Raw genomic sequence first — 6355 nt, forward strand, 5'->3', positions numbered from 1 at the left:
AATTCTGACGGCGCGCTTCTACTACCGTACAAAACATACGCGCAGATCTTGTGGGAATAAAGAAATCCTTAAATTGCATAGTCCAAGAAGAAAATATTTGCACCATAAATCAGTATTGCCCCTTTAACCTATGTAATTGCCGCGAAAACTGCGAGTGTTTATGCGAAGGCGTTTAAGGTCAGCCTCGCTCGCTCAAAAATTCATAGCAGGAATTCAACAACCAGAAACCCGCATTTAGAAGCAAATTTTATTTTAAAAACACAGAACTAATAAACAGCTAGCTCTTGCTGACAACTTGAAGAATTTAAGCAATAGTTCTATTTCAAAGCTGTCGTCGGACAGCTTGCTCGATTATAGGCGATGATGATGATGATGATGACTTGGGGCTATTCCCTTTGTATCGGGCGGGCAAGATTAATTTGCCCTAGCCAGCGAAAAAAAAAAAAACAGAAGATAGAAAAAAACACAGACACACACACACTCACAGCACCGTAAATAAGTCTGTACGGCTAATTCACTGCCGCTGCGTCGCTCGCCACCACCGCACCAGCCTTGCTTTGGTGGTGCGAACTGCTGCATAGTTCACTGCACCAGCCGTTTCATCGCCTGCGTGCAGCACCGTGTCACTCGTGCGCGCAAACCCCAGTGCCTCGGGCAGAGTAGTGCCCTCTCGCTGGCGGGGGCACAGAGACGTACAGCGTAGCACAAGGTGGGGGATGGTTTCCTCTTCCTGCTCGCACACCCGGCATAAAGCCCTCGTGTCGTCGGTAGCTTCGTCGAATCGACGGCGGTACACAAGTGTTCGCAGTGCCCCAGCCCGCGCTTCAAACAAAGGCCGCTACCCCCATTTGTGTCGTAGATGCGTTCCTTTTCTATAACACTTTTGTGCTTGCGGTACTCCGTCAATGTTGTCTTGGAACACATCGCCTTCCGCCACTTTTCGTTTTCTTCTTCCCGTACTTGTTTTGAACGGCCCGAGCCCATTGGCACTCTCTGGTTGCCGTCACGGGCTTCGCGAAGAACCCGAACTTTCGGCGGAGGGTGTGCAACCGCGCAGCCCATTGAGTCCTCGTTCCGGTCAAGTGTGTGTAGCGGAACAAGCGCCGTGCCCACCTGCGGTCGTTCATGAGACGCAGGCGGCCCTCGTAGGCGATCTTGCTCCTGGCTTCTCTAGCCTCATACGACGACCACCCCACGTCCTCCTTGAATGGCCTCTATGGCAACTCGCCCGTGACAGCCCAACGCCAGTCGACCAACCTCTCGCTGCCCTCGCTCCAGCCACTGTCTAGTTCCTGACTGGAAGGTCAGCACAGCATTGGCAAACGAGAGGCATGGGACGTGCACACACTTCCACATTTCTCGGACCAGCAGGAAGCGGTTGCAGCCCCAGAGACTTCGCTTGCGCAACACGTTCGCCGCTTTGCGTGATGTCTGACGGATGTTTTCCTCGTGGATGTCTAGGACATGGCTCGATGTGCTCAGCTGAACACCGAGGTACCTGTACTCATCTCTCCACGGAATCTGCCCACCCTCCGGTAGCGACACCACCGCCGATGTGTCCGTGCCTGCGAACACCAGCACCGCTGATTTCTTGGCGTTGAAGCGCAATCCGAGTTTGCTCAGGTGATTTGCCGATAGTGTGACAAGATGCTGCAGGTCTCCCACATTGTCAGCCATTAGAACAATATCATCGGCATATACCAAGCCCGGCAGTCTCCAGGGCACGGGTGTTCCGCCATAGGAGTGAGCTAGCGAGAATCCACCTCCATCCTCCAGCAGCATCCTCTCCAGGCTGGCTGTATACAGCATATACAGCAGCGGCGACAATGGACATCCCTGTTTGAGGCCTCGCATCACCTTCACTGGTTCAGCTTGAGCTTCGGCAAAGCACGCAACCACCGTATTGTTCGTGTATAGTCGGCGCAGTAGACTGACCCATGTCTTCGGCATGCCAATTTGTGTCATACAGTGAAACAGCGGGTCATGCGGTACGCTATCATAGGCCTTGGCGACGTCGAGAAAACAAGTGTATAGCCCTCTATTCTCCTTGCGTGCTATCTCGATAGCCTGTGTGAGCACAAATACATTGTCCTCGAGGCGCCGTCTGCTTCGGAAACCATTCTGTAGCTCAGTCAACTTTTCGTCGTGTTCTGCCCAGCCGCTCATCCATGCGCAAAGCGCCGACGACGCCATCTGCCGCCACGGCTCTGAAGCGCTGACGGGTCCCGGCGAGCAGTGTTCCTGCGAGCGTCTACGCGAGTGCACGGATGGATGTGTTTTCGTCGTGATTTAACGACTCTGTCGGGCCTCAGCGATGTCGAAAAATAACTGCTGCGTTGTCGGCTGCTCAAACACACACAAAAAATCGCAGGAACGCACTTCTACAGGTTTCCGGTGCTATTTCATGAGCGAGAGCGACGGCGGGGGTGGATTGCGGCTGTACGACGTAGAAAGTAAGCAATCGCGCTTTGTTTACGGCAGTGTTAGAACGATTACCGTGTTTTTATTTCTTCATTTATGTCGCTACGTATTCAGCGAACGCTACTACGTTTACACTTGGTCGCCTCGCCTGCATTGTAGACGCTACAATGCACATGAGGTTGTTATTAGTGTGAAGACGCGATGCCTAGGCTCTCTTGAAAAACGAATGGCGCGAAGCGCAATGCCAGAGAATGTGGGGAAGGTGACGGCTCTTTTACAAAAGCGCCGTGGAATCACACGTGTGCTGGACGAAATCGGCTGCATTCTACCTATTGATGGCACTGGAATGCGATCATCGGTGCAGAATGTTCGCTGTGCGCTTCTGCACCGATGATGACAAGTGTATAGTTTATTTTTTCACAAGTTTATCGTGCTGGTTTCAAAGTTTTACCAACGCTGACCCTTCGCGTGGCCGCACCTGTGAAATCTATACGACGGTGCGACAGCACTCCCTCAAATCTACTATATAAACACATGGCACGTAAACGAAGCTACTGTGTCGAGAAAAAACGTTGGTTCACGCGTCAACGCATGCAGGCATTATTGATCGCGACGTTATAACGAAGGCGGTGTACTTACGATGAGCTCCACATCGTAGGGAAGCTTGTTAACGCTTGTCTGTGGCAAACACTTGGCGCGTATGGTGACGTACATTGTCGTCCCACACAGCTTTGACATCGGACACATGTCCACTATTATAAAGTGCGGCTCCTTTGCGCACACTATCGCCGCAAAAGTGATTATCTGGGACGCGCACAAGCGGCAAATCGCACGTGCGCAAACGAAGCGTCTGCTACGCGACCGACCAGCGGTTCAAACGGCCGCAGCTACGCGGCTTTCAGTGGCGCCCCTATAGGCGCTGCGCATCGCGGATAGTGAATACGTCTGCACCTGCGGTAAATACGTTTGTGGCATACGGACCCATTAGATGATATTCCTGTTGTCGACGCCTGGTAGGCCGATAGCGGCCCGCCGCTTTGTAAGAAGGATAACTCTGGGCGCTGTCGTGCCTGGGTATTTGGATCCATCCCTTCTCGGCAACCATGCTGTTTGCTACGAGAGGGCAGCGTCATACCCGGACTCCGTTTGGTAGCGTAGTCGAGTCTCCGGGTTGAGGAAATGCTGCTAACAAGTTGGGAAAACAATAACAAGTTTACTGGCACTTTTCGTGCCGTTGTCAGATGGGAGGAGACGCGGCGCCCGGAGGCACTTTGTCCCAGAGTTCTACGATACGTACACTCAATTACATCGTTACCGAGGGCTCAGAGCCCCATTTCTCACTCAGCACCGTCGTTTTAACCCCTCAGTTTGGCTCCTCCTTCTTGATGACCACCAATCACACACACGACCCCACCCACCATGGCACAGTCCATTTCACTGTCGCTGAGGGGTCGTTGCACACTTGAAGCAGCAAGGGTCCGGCGGTTGACGGCACGCAGGTGGGGGAAGCAGGACAACAGGTTCCTCGTGCTTGCCTCTCCGATTCTTTCCGCGAAGGCAGAACGTGCTTGCTCCTGCAGTTCTTTCCCCGAAGGGCAGACAAAGGTTTGCGGAGACTCCCGTCCAAACATACCCGTCAGGTGGCTTCGGCAGCGAACCAAGCCAAGCCCAGGTGGCCCATTGTCTCCGGCTTTGCCGTCCCAGACCTTGGGGCCGAGATTCTGCCCATTGTCGGTCACTCGCCGTCCCAGGAATTCCGTTTCGTGGAAGGATGCAGGTGTTTTAGCAGCGTGAGAACGCCTCGCCCGCAGATTCTCATGGTCAGCGCATCGCCACCGACAGCCAGTCATAACAGCGCCTACGAGACGAAGGAGTTCTGTGTAAGGCTCCCGGGATAATTGGAATAACAAGAAACGAGTAGCGTGATACCTCACGTTACTGAAAAATGTTAACGTAAGCACTTTACCCGTTACAGTTACGAAATAGTACGTTATTAAATTACCCAAAAAGTAACTCGTTAGCGGTAACGGCGTTACTTGTAACGCGTTACCGCCAACACTCACTCACAGTAACCAAGGAGCCTTATGTTTATTAAAGTTCTTCTCGCTAGCGGACATGAAGCTTAAAGCGTTCATGCTCCCAAAAGAATGCGTAAAAAAAGCAGGTAAAAGTTATATGCCTGTATAGTTTCAGGTCGTCAAACTATGATGTGCTTAACACACGTGGTTTTGGTAAGGACGTCTTTGGACGTCTTTGGACGAGTGCCGCAGTCGAAGCTTGGGTTTTACCTGGTGACAAAGTAACCTGAGCGTTATTTCACTGGTGAAGAAACGTAGAGGTGGAATGTCCATTTTGCTGACAACAAAACCACGGGCAAAGCGTCCTGTACGTAATTACACGGTGAGCTAACCGCAGAGGAGCGCGTTATTGTGCGAGGACATTTTGCTGATCACCTGCAGGTCGCGCTTTCTTTATTATATTTCTTCTTTAATCTTGCGAATCGCACTGAAACACCAAGCGTGAGATGACGCCACGTCCGACGAACCAGCGCGGCGACGCCCGACGGCGCGCCCCCGCACATCACGGAGACGCTGCCCCGCCGCAGGACACCTCAATGTCACGCCGAGCCTTGATTGCTATTGTGCAAGCGCCTGCGACGTGTCTACGGCGGCGGTTTTCCGTCGTGCCTTTCGTCTCTTGACGTAGAATTCCATTTTCACCGGCATGCGGCTGCCGATTCGTGTGTACAAAGACAAGCATATGCGTTCTGCCATGGCTTTGATAGAAACTGGAGACCGCCTCGCATGCTCGTACGGGTTTAGGGCGCACACGCTTCACTCACTCCCTTGGTCACCTGGTCGTTGTCGTTGTTGCAGTTAGGCTAAAGGGCTGGCGGACAGGGACGTGGTAATAAAATTCTTTTTTTTCGGGGACCGGGGGAGGGGGGAGGGTGTTCACCTCACACTTTACGTAAGTTTGTGCGTGCGTTTCTACATGTGCGTGTATATATACACGCGCAAAATAGAAAAGTTTCGAGGGCGGGATTGAAGGGGGAGGGGGGGGGGGGGGGAGTCACTTACTTTCTCGCCTGCTGCGCCAATGGTAGCACAATTACCAGCAAGAAAAATTCCGCGAAAAAATAGATGTCTGATCCATAAACGTACGATTGCGTGCGTTCGTGCCGCTTCTCGTAAATGTTTACGCGGCAATCATACTTAATTGTCCACGCGGGAGGCAACTTGCGTTCTTCTTTTTTTTTTTTTTTTTGGCCGCTGGTATAGAGATAGCTTGTTTGTCCACCTTTCATCAGAGAGAGAAAGAGAGAGAAACCTGCGCGTAGTTGTTGCCGCCCGTAAGGCCACGTGCCACGTGCGCCGCTATAGCTCAGTGGTAGAGCACTGGTCTCGTAAACCAGGGGTCGTGAGTTCAAACCTCACTGGCGGCAGGAGTTCTTTTCGTTTTCGCTTCTTTTTTTTTTTTCAGTAAGAAAAGCCGAGCTAGTTTGTACGAATGCATTGTGGAATAACGCAAATCGCACACAGGGACACGGACAAGTGAGACGACGCACACTACGCATGTGTAATGTGTCTCCTCACTTGCCTGTGTCCCTGTGTGTTATTTGCGCTATTCCACAATGCTTCTTTTTTTTTTTTTTTGAGAATTCGGTATTGCATCTGGAAACGGTCTGTGAGAGAAAACTTACCAGAGAGCGAAAATGTGGGGATCGGAACGCAGCTCGATCGGGTCGTGTTTACATGTGATGCGATGCGCTTCCCGACTGGCGTGATCATCGTGTATACAATCTGTACAATCAATGCACTTTAAATACGTAGTATTTATTTGGCCACTGAACCGAGGAAATTTTTTCCTGAGGTTATTGAATGATATTCAACATTCCTTTAAAATTTTTGGCAACCGTAATTCACGCATTTCT

At 51.6% G+C, this 6355-nt stretch overlaps 1 non-coding gene across 1 annotated transcript; it reads left to right on the forward strand.

Annotated features, from left to right (window-relative positions):
• Positions 1-5794: 5794 nt before the first annotated feature.
• Trnat-cgu (transfer RNA threonine (anticodon CGU)) lies at positions 5795-5866 on the forward strand. The gene has a single exon. It is a non-coding gene; the product is annotated as a tRNA-Thr (tRNA).
• The last annotated feature ends 489 nt before the right edge of the window (positions 5867-6355 follow it).

This window comes from Rhipicephalus sanguineus, chromosome 1 (assembly GCF_013339695.2).
Source record: "Rhipicephalus sanguineus isolate Rsan-2018 chromosome 1, BIME_Rsan_1.4, whole genome shotgun sequence".
Taxonomy (NCBI): Eukaryota; Metazoa; Arthropoda; class Arachnida; order Ixodida; family Ixodidae; genus Rhipicephalus; species Rhipicephalus sanguineus.